A 13,553-nucleotide genomic window follows, 5' to 3' on the forward strand; every position below is an offset into this window, starting at 1 on the left:
GGGTGACCCTGCAGAGAGGGCTAGGTCTAACAGGGCCTACCTTCGGAGTAACTCATATGCATTAAAAATGGAGTTTTAGGCTTGCCATACGGTTTATTTTGCCAAGTTTAATTGTCAGTTTAAAATTGCACCCTGGCTGCAATGATAGGTCTCAGACCTGTTTTAAAGGGCTACTTAATTGGTTGGCATAATAAGTGCTTCAGGCCCACGAGTAGCAGTTAGTTTGTCAGCACTGAGTATATGGTATACCACTATGCTAGGGACTTATAGTAAAAGTAACAATGGCAGTCAGGAGTAAGAACATTTTAGCATGTTTCAGAGAGTGAGCACAAGCATTTAGCACTGGTCAGATGGTGAGCGATCCTGCGCGTTCCGATCTGGAATACCTACGGCTCCCCTTGTGATCGGCAAGAAGCCTTGAACCGCCGCGGACGCCTTATTGGAATCACCAACCCAACCCGCGCCGCATTCCTCCTTCGAACTGATCAATTCCTTCGGATATGGTATTTATCCATCTCAAATTCAGATAGCAACCGCAACCTCAACCCTTACCCTCGGATCCCTCCTTCCCCGCACTTGCTAATCAGGCAGTGTGTTTTCAGGCTTGTTTTAACTCTCGTCCTGATGATGATCTATGTATCTTGTTATAGATCGAAACGTCGTCGACTCTTTAAACAGCATGCACATTAAACTCATTTGTTAAAGCTAGTGCATTACTGTGTACTTCCTAAAAGCTTGCCCCTATTATCTGAATTGGCGATAAGCTTGATTGTTTTGCCTGAAAAAATGTCTACATATATGTGAATGTCCTTATGTGTTGTTTGTTGAAGGATACAGGACTGTGTCCCACTCTATTACGTTCTGTTCGATTTTGGATAATCCCGGCTAAAATATTAAATCTACATGTCCGGATGGACATCTCTACCTAATATAGTACTGATTCTGGTCTATATTCATTGCTCTCTTACTTATTTATGTTTGAAGGACCAATTGTTTTTCGTAAATCTTTTTCATCCACAGCTCTCCTGCCCAAATCTGGAAAAATAAATCTTGAGCTCCTTCCACTCACCTCCACCACCTTCAATGCCTTCCCTCCCCAGTCTGGCTAAAGCCAAGCTCCCAGCTTTCATATGAGTAGAGTGACAGCTCCCCATTGCATGGCTTGTTCTATCCTCTCAACATGGACTTCAGAGAGCCATGGTGTCAAGGGAATGTGAAAATGGATGCAGGTCCGGCATCAATCCCGTTATCCCACTTTCCTGTGTCTGTCGCAATCAGGGAGCAGTAGAAGAAGGTAATGAAACCGCTAACCACCATCCCAGCACCACGTCCTGGTCTCCACAGACCAAGGTGAACATGGGGAACACAAGGGATGCAAAGATATTGCCTTGTTTATATACCAATTGTTGTTACGTCAGAGTAGTGAATATCCGGATTTTGAACCAGTTATTCACGACTTTAGCTTGCAATGGAGCCATACAGGACAAAGGTTTTTTTTTCAACAGAATGAGGCAAAACAGAGTAGTGTAAAAGACACCAAATATGTTACATAAACATCTGCTGACTGACTCATGTCACGTGGGCCATTTTCAGCAAGTAATTTTTTTAAAATTCAACATCACTTTGCATGATGGGACTTGTATGCATACTCCATTACGCCATTAATCAAAAGCATCCCTCTATACAACGCGTTTACTAAACAGTGAAGACTACATGAATTTGATTATTTTGAGATGGCCAGATGCCACCCAGCAGTGGCCTGTGCAGATGAGAGGGGTGGGGCCGGGTGGGGGGGGGGAGGGATTCCAAGAGACAACGACTAGGGAAAATTATTTATTTATTTAATTTTCCCTTGTGGTCGTCTGTCGAATCCCCCCCAACTCAGCCCCACTGATCTTACCTGCACGGCCGCTGTTGGTGCCACCTGTGTAACATGTGAGACAGGTCTCGAATAAAGAGTCCTACATAGACCCTGATGATCTAATTCATAAAAATATTAGTACATTTGTACCTGTAGAAGTAGTCCTGGCCGCAGTTGCGAATTAAAAAAAGTAAAACTTTCAAATAGTATGCCTGGAAAAATGCAGCGCTCACAGCATTCCAAGTGCCATGTGACTTGTTGTCATGCTTCAGTTTAATGGGGAATTATATGGCTAGCCAGTGATTTTGTGCAAATTGCAAAGGTGTTCCTTTTTTCTCCATGGGTAAACGTTTCCTCAAAAACTGTTTTCTTTGCCCCTCTACCCTCGGAAGTCTCGGGGTGTTCCATTCCCCTACCCACGTTGGAAATTCCACTCCTTATCAGGAACACATGTCCAACCATTTCCATAGTGTAAGAGGTCGGAGAGAAGTTTGTGTCTGACCATAGGCTGACCTGTCTCTTTATGTTAACCACCTTTCAAAGCTTCCTACAACTTAATTCTACACAAACGCCCTCCCTTGCACGGGATTTACTCCTACCTATAAGACTGCCTTTGGGTTTTATGACAAAGGCATGAACGGATTCACAAGTGTAACTCAGTACTGTGTGCATAACTTCCACTCATAAATTCACTCATTTGAGCTTGCAAACAGCTTTCTTTCCCCAATAAAAATTCTGTGTAACTGTTGTAGGATCTTCGGTTCTGCAGATGCAATGCTTTTTATACCAGCGCCCACTGATCGGTTTTATGAGTTATTTATGTATTTTCAGTTTTCTGTAGATTGAGAACCACCCATAAGGAACAAGAGCCTTTACAATGGTGTACAAAAATACATGACTCCAAGAGAGAGAAAACAGTAGAACTAAGCCCGTCTCCTAACATAAACTGCTTTGAAACAGTGTCACTAAGTCAAACTAAGATGGTAATTATCCAGTAGTCAAGCACTTCATGAACAAAAGAACCCCATGGTTATTTCCTAAGGAATTTCAAGGAGTTTTACGTTAAACTAAATCAAGGTATAATTTTAGAAATTGGGCTTCTTCAGTTCATGTGTACACATGCAGCACAAACCTACAGATCATTTTTAAATTATGACATTGGAATTTGGTTCTTGCTTCCCGAGTCAAAACGAAAAAGAGAGTTAAATATTAGAGGTGACATGACTTGTAAACTACCATTACCATGGAGTGGAGCTCAAAGCACAACACGAGTCATAGACTTTGACTAGCCAAGTCCTAGTTTCCAAGTCTGTCTTTGTTGTGCCAGGAATACAGGAAGGACACTGGCATCGATTTAGTTAAAGCGTGGTGATTTATTACATGTATAACTCCAACAACATGTGAAACATTGGGCCCACGAGGAGCGGCGATCTCCACTCGCCGGCCGCGCTCTCCTTCAATGTCCCGTCCCCCTCCGCGTCACGGAAACGCCCGTCCTGATAGGACGGGGCGTCACGTGACACAGAGGACAACGAGACCTGCGTCTCTATGATGTGTAAAACACTAGACCGTACAACATCTCCCCCCTCAACAATATAAACAGCAAAACATTATTCATGTCATGACAAAATCTTCAAAACGCTTGGGCGCCCTAACAAGTCTGGTAGGCCTCCTCGGAGTCACAAACCGAGGTTGCCCTTCGGTGCTGGGAGTGCTACTACCTCTGGTATAGTCCTGGGCACCCTGGATGCCTTCACACTCTGGCACAGACTTCGTTCCACCCCGCACACCGGCACCACATGCCTCAAATCGCATCTCTTCACGACATGCAGATTCGCCTTTGCTAGCTCTATCGATAGGCGAGGTGTGCAAACATCCATCATCCTCCCTCTCACTCCTATCCGCAACCTCATTTCCTTGCCACTCTGGTGCATTATCGTCATTCCTAGACCCACTCGCACGGCCTCTACTCATGATGATTTTTTCCTGGCCTGCTTTGAGCCTGACGATGTCATCTTTGCTTCTCCATCCTCCACCCTCCAAGCACACTGCCCCTTTCCTAACCTCCTGCACCCGTGCGGGAGTTTGAAAGACTGACTCCCCCTTCATCACCTTATGCGGCTTCTTTACTAGCACCCAATCTCCCTGTTCCACGTCCTTTGCTCTGGCTCTGTTCACAGTATCAGCGTATCGCTTGGCACACTCCTGTTTGGCCATGATACGCTCCCTGACTCTGAGCGACTCCTCTTGCACACCCTCCGTGTCTTCTCTTACATCATACCACTTGTTGTATTTGGGAGTAAGCTCGCTGGTGCACCTTCTCCCCCTCATCAGATAGAAGGGTGTATGGCCTGTAACAGCATTCGGGGTGTTATGGTAAGTGTGCACCTTGTCCGCAAGAAACATCTTGACGTCCAAATTGGACGCAATGGCTAGCTGAATGCCCTCTTTAAGGAACCTGTTCATTCTCTCCACCTGCCCGTTGCTCTTTGGGCTGTACAACGGGGTCTTCTCCTGCTTGATCCCTGAGTGGGCGAGAAAGTCCGTCATCTTCCTGGATACGAGCTGTGTGCCATTATCAGAAACCATGACCTTCGGTTGCCCTTCCTGGGCGAAAATTTTTCGTAGCACTTGAATCACCCGGTCCGTGGTAACTTCTCGGACAAACTTGTACTGTATCCACTTGGAGTAGTAGTCGGTGATCACGATGAGAAATCTGCAATCCTCCGGCAGCAACGAGAACGGACCCGCGAAGTCGATGGCAATCTTGCTCCATGGGCCACCCGGGATGTCAACCCTCTGCAGTTCCCCTCTGCTGGTCTTCCAATGCTTGTCCGCCTTCAGACACTGCTCGCATCGGTCTATGAAGTCGCAGACGTCGCTGGTCATCCCCGGCCACCAGTAGTACATTTTCAGCAGATTCTTGGTCGCGGTGCCGCCAGGGTGACCCTTGTGAGCAATTCTTATCAGTTTGCTCCTGAGGCCTTCCGGGGGAACGAACAGCTCGTGCCGTTTCAAGAAACCATTCTCGAGAGTGAGCTCCGCACTCACCTGCTGGAAACTTCGTAGCGAACCGTGTAAGTTCCGAACAGGAGGCCAATGGGATGTCATGTGACCTATCACGGTGCGGAGAATCACGTCCTTCTCTTGAGAAGCCAGCCATTCCTCCTCTGAGATGGAACCTTCGCACATCGTCGTGGCATCCACCAGAGCCACCACACACTCCGCATCATCGAGGGACACGTCATCATCCCCTGCCACCGGCAAGCGGGACAAACAATCCGCTCTGCAGTTGAGGCCACCCTTGATGTGCCGGATCGTGAAGTGGTATTCCTGCAGCTTGGACAGTAGGCGCAGCAGCCGCGAACTAGCCTTCCCATTACCACGGCCCTCGCCGGCCATCATGTAGATCAGGGGTTTATGATCCGTGACGATTTCGAACACCTTGCCCCACAAGTAGTTCTTCAGTTTCTCCACCGCCCAGACACAGGCGAGCGTCTCGCGCTCGATGGTACTGTAGTGCTTCTCGGCGTCGCTCAAAGAGCGGGATATGAAGGCGATGGTGTTTTCTTTCTGCCCGTGGAACTGGCAGAATACCGCCCCGATGCCCTTTGCACTGGCATCGACAGTGACCACATTCCGCAAGTCCTTGTTGTAAGGTTGCAGCACCGGAGCCAATGCGATACCCCTCTTGACGGCCTCGAATGCTGCGTCCTGCTCCGCTGCCCAGACGTACTTGACATTCTTCCTCAGCAAGGCCCTCAGTGGCTCCACCGTGGTCGCGTACCCCTGCAGGAACTTTGAATAGTACTCGCTGAGCCCCAGGAAAGACCGCAGGGCGTCCTTGTCGCCAGGGCACGGAGCTTCTCTGATCGCTCTCACCAGGTCATCCTTGGGAGTAATACCATCCGGGGTCAGGACATGCCCCAAGTATTCGATCTTGGTCTCCATAAACTTACATTTGTCCTTGGAGACTGTCATCCCTTTCTCACGCAAGACCTCCAACACCTTGCCCAATACCACCAGGTGCTCCGCTTCGTCCTTGGTGTGAATCAAGATGTCGTCCTGGAACGCTTCGACCCCCTCCATGTCACAGAACAGCAGATCCATCAACTTTTGGAACACCCCCGAAGCAGAGGCGAGACCGAAGGGCAGCCGGACGTACCTGTACGCCCCGAACGGAGTGACGAACGTGGTCAGCTTTTTGGAGCCCTCGGGGAGGCAGACCTGGTGGTACGCAGACTTCAGATCAATCAGGGTAAAGAACCGGGACCCTGATGTTGACGCCAAAATGTCTTGAATGTTGGGCAGGGGATGGCAATTGACCAGGATATTGTTATTGAGGGAACGCAGATCCATGCATAGACGGATGTCTCCGGACCTTTTCTTCTTCGACACGACAATTGCGGACACCCATTCCGAAGCACGGGCACCTTCTATCACACCTTCATTTTCCAACTTGTCCAGCACAGCCTTGAGTTCCGCCCTGACCGAGAGAGGCACGGTCCTGACCTTGTGTTTGATCGGTATAGCCCCCTCCTTCAGCTGTATGTCGTGCACAAAGCCCTTCACACACCCTACTTCATTCGCGAAGACTGAATTACATTTTGCAAGGACTCCGGACAACCCACCCGGCTCATCGTCTGCCTGAATTGAGTTGACCCAGTCTGCCCTGAGGACTATGGGATCAGCTGCCCCTGGGATTAGCATCACTCCCAACTTCGCCAGATCCTTCCATCCCACGAGGCTCCTCCCTTTCTCGGCCACGTAAATCTTAGTAGTGATGGCCCTCCCTTTGAAAGTGAGGGTATCGGAAAAATACCCTTTCATCACTATGTCCCGCTCCCCAAACGCTTTCGGATTCACATCCGTCACACGCAACTGCACATCATGCCACTTCGCATCAAACGTGGTGTCAGAAATCAGGGTAATAGGGGAACCTGAATCAGCTGTAAACGGAAGCTCAACAGAGCCGATCATAACGGAGCCTATGGGCCCCTTCACTCGCCCATCCTCCGCATCAATAGAGAGTACAATATCCCCAAGCGCCTCGAGATCACTTTCGCTCACGGAACTCACTTTCACACTGCTAGCCGACTTTCTGGTCTTGCATACGGCAGCAAAGTGACCCACCCTCTTGCACTTAGTACACTTCCTACCAAGCGCAGGGCAGGCCTTACTGTCCGCCAAGTGATCCAGCGCTCCGCACCTGAAGCAAGCGAGCGGCTTCCTACCCGCCCCCTTGTCACTCGCCCCTCTTTCAGGAGGCCTCTGGGCGGACCTGCTTCTGTCCTGCACATAAAACACATTGGCAGCGTGGCAAGTATTGGCAAGTTCCTTTGCGGACACCAGTGATCTCTCGATGGCCTTCGCAATCGCCACCACCTCCTGCAGCGTAGGATCACGGCATGTCAGTAATCGTTCCTGCACTTTCACAGTCTTGGGCCAGAACACGCAAGCAAGCAATATATTCCTCTATGGTCTCCCCTTCATCCTGCTTCCGAAGAGCAAATTTGTGGCGCCCCACCATGATGGTAGTCTCCTCAGCATACTGCAGCTCTAACCTCTTCACCGCCTCCTGGAACACAGTGAGCTGAGTGGTAACCCCAGGGGGATTCACGTACACGGGCAAACTGTCGAAGACCTCTTGCCCAGCCTTCCCCAGCAGTCCGAACAAAAGCGCTTTCTTCCGCTCCGCCGCGTACCCTGCGCCATCAATGGAGACAATATAGTTTTCGAAAGCCCTCAACCAGCTCTTCCACTTCATGCATGGCTTGCCGGGAACCTCCAGGAAGAGAGGCGGGACACAGATGTTGCCCCCGTGCGCCATCGTGAACGACGTATACTCCCCGCAGACGTGGCACGGAAAGCAGGCACCCCCACGCAGCGGCAACCCCCAGGCCTGGCAGAACGTGAGCACGATGGGGAAGCACCAAGCAGGGCGCAAGCACCGCTAGGCGAGACCCCGCAGCAACAGAAAGTACCTGGCACTCAGGGCTGGAGACAGCAGCTTGCAGGCCAACCAAGGCCAGAGGGGGGGCGCCAGCACAGAAAGGCCCCGGGAACAGTACCAGCAGGCAGGAGCACGTGGCCAGAAGACGGACGAGGCAGGCAGCAACATGGGAACCAGAGGATGCAGGGAGGGGCTTCAGCAGCAGACACCACGTGGGAGGGCTCCGCTTCAACCGGCGAAGGCAGCAAATCATGGAGAGACACTCGTGGGCCCAGATTCAAGAACCCTCGTCGCCATTTGTTGTGCCAGGAATACAGGAAGGACACTGGCATCGATTTAGTTAAAGCGTGGTGATTTATTACATGTATAACTCCAACAACATGTGAAACATTGGGCCCACGAGGAGCGGCGATCTCCACTCGCCGGCCGCGCTCTCCTTCAATGTCCCGTCCCCCTCCGCGTCACGGAAACGCCCGTCCTGATAGGACGGGGCGTCACGTGACACAGAGGACAACGAGACCTGCGTCTCTATGATGTGTAAAACACTAGACCGTACAACAGTCTTGCAGGCAAGTTCACATCATCAGCACATACACATGCCTAGACCTCCCCTACCAGACACCAGGCATTTCCCCTGGAGGTTGGAAGTTGTGGGGGGCAGTTTTGACGCCGTGGCCCAGTATTGGTGCAAGAGCAGGCCTGTATTCTCCCTCCTGCCTGGCTCCCGCTGTCACTGCAAGCGAATGAGCAGTCTGATGGTCAACTTAAACATTTAGCAAAGGAAAAAAAACTCTGCTGTAACTTGGCAAGGACAAATGTGAACTCTGTTGTTGTGGCTTATTTGTCACGAGCGAACTACATTTAAAATTAGCGTATGTGCTTAAGGCACCTGCTACAGAGTTTGTAAACAAAAGCTTCTGTGCTATAACAGCTGTCAAGTTGCTGGAGAGATCTATATGTACTTTTGCCAGGGCTTTACCCCACGAGTTCACTCCCCCTTCTCCTTCTTGGCCAAACAGTGCACACCCTTTTCCCCTCACATTATTCTGAGGACAATAATTTTATGGTGCATAAAATACCGCAGTTTATAATTTCAAACATGGATCATACATTTTGCAACTTGTTGGTTGGTCGTTCGAAACCCATGTTTTCTTGTCATACTTCACATTTCTCAATAACATTGTTCCCTTTTGTTTTTGCTTCTATTTCTGGCTGACAGCACTAACCTTGCGCAGTGGCCCATTCTGCAGGTGTCTTAGTGTTTGCGTTTCTAGGCTTCTCTTGTTACCGACCTTGTAGGTGGCCGTCAAACCTGGCCCAGGCTGCAAGTGCCGTTCCACTTGCCTTGGACCCTTGCTGACCATTCATCTGCTCACCGTGCCCCTGCCATGTGGCATCCCAAGGACACTGTCTGAGCAGGCATTCTATTCTGGCTGTCTTTGTGTGCTGTTACCTGCTGTCCCATGTCCCTGCCAAGAGGCATCCCTAAGAAACTGTTTGAGCAGTTCTTCTATCTAGGTTACTCTTTTCCTTGGGTATCTTTCTGTTCTGCCTCCACCATGCTGCCAGCGGTTTCCAGGTCGGGGGCAGCTCTCCCCTTGCGCTTGCTCATGAGAAACCCAGCTGCTACAGAACTTCAACTGTATTGAGTAGGGACATATCCAGGCCCACCTCAGGGTGAGCAGTCTATATATCGACTTTTTAATATCGAGGGACATAAATATCGAGTCAAAAATATCTAATGTACAAAATATCGAAATAGATATTATCGATGTGAAAAATATCGTTTTTTTTTTTTAATTATATGTCGATGTAAGTAATATCGTTAGTAATAATATCGACATGTGAAAATATCGTTATTGTGTGTTTAGTAAATATTTTGAAGTTGTTTGTATAAATAGTTAAAATGTATATAATATGAGAAATATTTATATTGTTTTAGGGGCGGGATGTTGGGTTATAGGGGATAAGGGTGGGCAGTGTTTTAAAAAAGTTAATTTTTTTTTTAATATATTGTTAAATTTAATTAGTAAATTTTATTTCAAATTTGAAATGTATATTTAATTTTAGGAGCGGGATGTTGGGTTACAGGGGATAAGGGTGGGAAGTGTTTTAAAAATGTTTATATATTTTTGAATTTTTACAAAAATTTATTTAGAAATTTTAAAATAAATTTAGAATTTTAAAATTATTTTTAGGAGCGGGATGTTGGGTTATAGGGGATAAGGGTGGGAAGTGTTTTAAAAATGTTTGTATATTTTAGAATTAAAAAAAAAAAATATTTAGAAGTTTTAAATTACATTTAGAATTTTACAATTAATTTTAGGAGCGGGATGTTGGTTTATAGGGGATAAGGGTGGGAAGTGTTTTAAAAATGTTTATATATTTTGTAATATTTAAAAAAAATTATTTAGAAATTGTAAATTAAATTTAGAATTTTACAAATAATTTTAGGAGCGGGATGTTGGTTTATAGGGGATAAGGGTGGGAAGTGTTTTAAAAATGTTTATATATTTTTTAATTTTTTAAAAAAATTATTTAGAAATTGTAAATTAAATTTAGAATTTTACAAATAATTTTAGGAGCGGGATGTTGGGTTATAGGGGATAAGGGTGGGAAGTGTTTTAAAAATGTTTAGATATTTTTGAATTTTAAAAAAAAATTATTTAGAAAATTTAAATATAATTTAGAATTTTACAAATAATTTTAGGAGCAGGATGTTGGGTTATAGGGGATAAGGGTGGGAAGTGTTTTAAAAATGTTTATATGTTTTAGAATGTTTAAAAAAATTAATGTAGAAATTGTAATTTTAATTTAGAAATTTAAAATTAATTGTAGGAGTGGGATGTTGGGTTATAGGGAATGAGGGTGGGAAGTGTTTTGCAAATGTTTATATATTTTTGAATGTTTTTAAAAAAATATTTATAATTTTAAATGTAATTTAGAAATTTAGTTAAAATTTTCGGAGTGGGATGTTGAGTTACAGGGGATAAGGGTGGGAAGTGTTGTAAAAAACATTTTTTAATTTGGAATATTTAATAAATTTAATTTGAAATTTGGAATAAAAATATATTTTTTATATTATCTTTTAGGAGTGGGATGTTGGGTTAAAGGGGATGAGGGTGGGGAGTGTTTTAAAAAATTTGATTTATGTATGAATAATTTGTATACAAAATTTAGCAAATTATAATAAAATTTCGAATGTTATATTTAATTTTAGGAGTGAGATGTTGTGTTATGGGGATACGGGTGTGGAGTTTGATAAAAATGTGTAAAATGTTGGTAATATTGTATAAAAAGTATGTATAAATTTTGATTTTGATTGTACAATTTAAAATCTTTTGGGTGCTTGGGATGTTGGCTTATAGGGAATAAGGGTGGGGAGTGTTTTAACAATTTATTTGAAATTAGTAATATTGAGTAATTTATATTAAAAATAAATATATTATAATATAATATTTAGGGATACATTTTAGATTGGGGATTTGGATTTGTAGAGGATAAGTGTGGGTATTGTTTTATGTAAATTTTTTAATAATGATTAAAACTTATTTTTTTTTATATATTTATATTTATATATTTGTATTGCAATTACTGTAATTAAATACATATTGGAGTGGGAATATCACATTAATTAAGATTAGTATACATGATCTAGTGTAATTAAATATATTTATGAGTGGGAATACTAAATTAATTAAGGTTAGTGGTTTGCACCTACCATAATTAAATATAGATTTGAGTCAGAATAGTAAATTAATTAAGTTCAGTGTCCAGCACTTATCTTAATTAAATATAGACTGGAGTGGGAATAGTAAATTAATTAAGTTCATTGTCCAGCACCTACTGTAATTTAATATAGGTTGGAGTGAGAATAGTAAATTAATTAAGTTCAGTGTCCAGCACTTATCTTAATTAAATATAGACTGGAGTGGGAATAGTAAATTAATTCAGTTCAGTGTCCAGCACATACTATAATTAAATATAGGTTGGAGTGAGAATAGTAAATTAATTAGGTTCAGTGTCCAGCACTTATCTTAATTTAATATAGACTGGAGTGGGAATAGTAAATTAATTTAGTTCAGTGTCCAGCGCCTACCCTAATTTAATATAGGTTGGAGTGAGAATAGTAAATTAATTAAGTTCAGTGTCCAGCAGTTATCTTAATTAAATATAGACTGGAGTGGGAATAGTAAATTTATTAAGTTCAGTGTCCAGCACCTACTCTAATTTAATATAGGTTGGAGTGAGAATAGTAAATTAATTATGTTCAGTGTCCAGCACTTATCTTAATTAAATATAGATTGGAGTGAGAATAGTAAATTAATTAAGTTCAGTGTCCAGCACTTATCTTAATTAAATATAGATTGGAGTGGGAATAGTAAATTAATTAAGTTCAGTGTCCAGCACCTACCCTAATTTAATATAGGTTGGAGTGAGAATAGTAAATTAATTAAGTTCAGTGTCCAGCAGTTATCTTAATTAAATATAGACTGGAGTGGGAATAGTAAATTTATTAAGTTCAGTGTCCAGCACCTACTCTAATTTAATATAGGTTGGAGTGAGAATAGTAAATTAATTATGTTCAGTGTCCAGCACTTATCTTAATTAAATATAGATTAGAGTGGGAATAGTAAATTAATTAAGTTCAGTGTCCAGCATCTACCCTAATTAAATATAGATTGGAGTGAGAATAGTAAATTAATTAAGTTCAGTGTCCAGCACTTATCTTAATTAAATATAGATTGGAGTGGGAATAGTAAATTAATTTAGTTCAGTGTCCAGCACCTACCCTAATTTAATATAGGTTGGAGTGAGAATAGTAAATTAATTAAGTTCAGTGTCCAGCAGTTATTTTAATTAAATATAGACTGGAGTGGGAATAGTAAATTTATTAAGTTCAGTGTCCAGCACCTACTCTAATTTAATATAGGTTGGAGTGAGAATAGTAAATTAATTATGTTCAGTGTCCAGCACTTATCTTAATTAAATATAGATTAGAGTGGGAATAGTAAATTAATTAAGTTCAGTGTCCAGCATCTACCCTAATTAAATATAGATTGGAGTGAGAATAGTAAATTAATTAAGTTCAGTGTCCAGCACTTATCTTAATTAAATATAGATTGGAGTGGGAATAGTAAATTAATTAAGTTCAGTGTCCAGCACATACTCTAATTAAATATAGGTTGGAGTGAGAATAGTAAATTAATTAAGTTCAGTGTCCAGCACTTATCTTAATTAAATATAGACTGGAGTGGGAATAGTTAATTAATTAAGTTCAGTGTCCAGCACCTACTCAAATGTAATATAGGTTGGAGTGAGAATAGTAAATTAATTAAGTTCAGTGTCCAGCAGTTATCTTAATTTAATATAGACTGGAGTGGGAATAGTAAATTAATTAAGTTCAGTGTCCAGCAGCTACTCTAATTTAATATAGGTTGGAGTGAGAATAGTAAATTAATTAAGTTCAGTGTCCAGCACTTATCTTAATTAAATCTAGACTGGAGTGGGAATACTACATAAATGTAGTTCAGTGTCCAGCACCTACCCTAATTTAATATAGGTTGGAGTGAGAATAGTAAATTAATTATGTTCAGTGTCCAGCACTTATCTTAATTAAATATAGACTGGAGTGGGAATAGTAAATAAATTTAGTTCAGTGTCCAGCACATACTCTAATTAAATATAGGTTGGAGTGAGAATAGTAAATTTATTAAGTTGAGTGTCCAGCACTTATCT

This window comes from Triturus cristatus, chromosome 11 (genome assembly GCF_964204655.1).
Source record: "Triturus cristatus chromosome 11, aTriCri1.1, whole genome shotgun sequence".
NCBI lineage: Eukaryota > Metazoa > Chordata > Amphibia > Caudata > Salamandridae > Triturus > Triturus cristatus.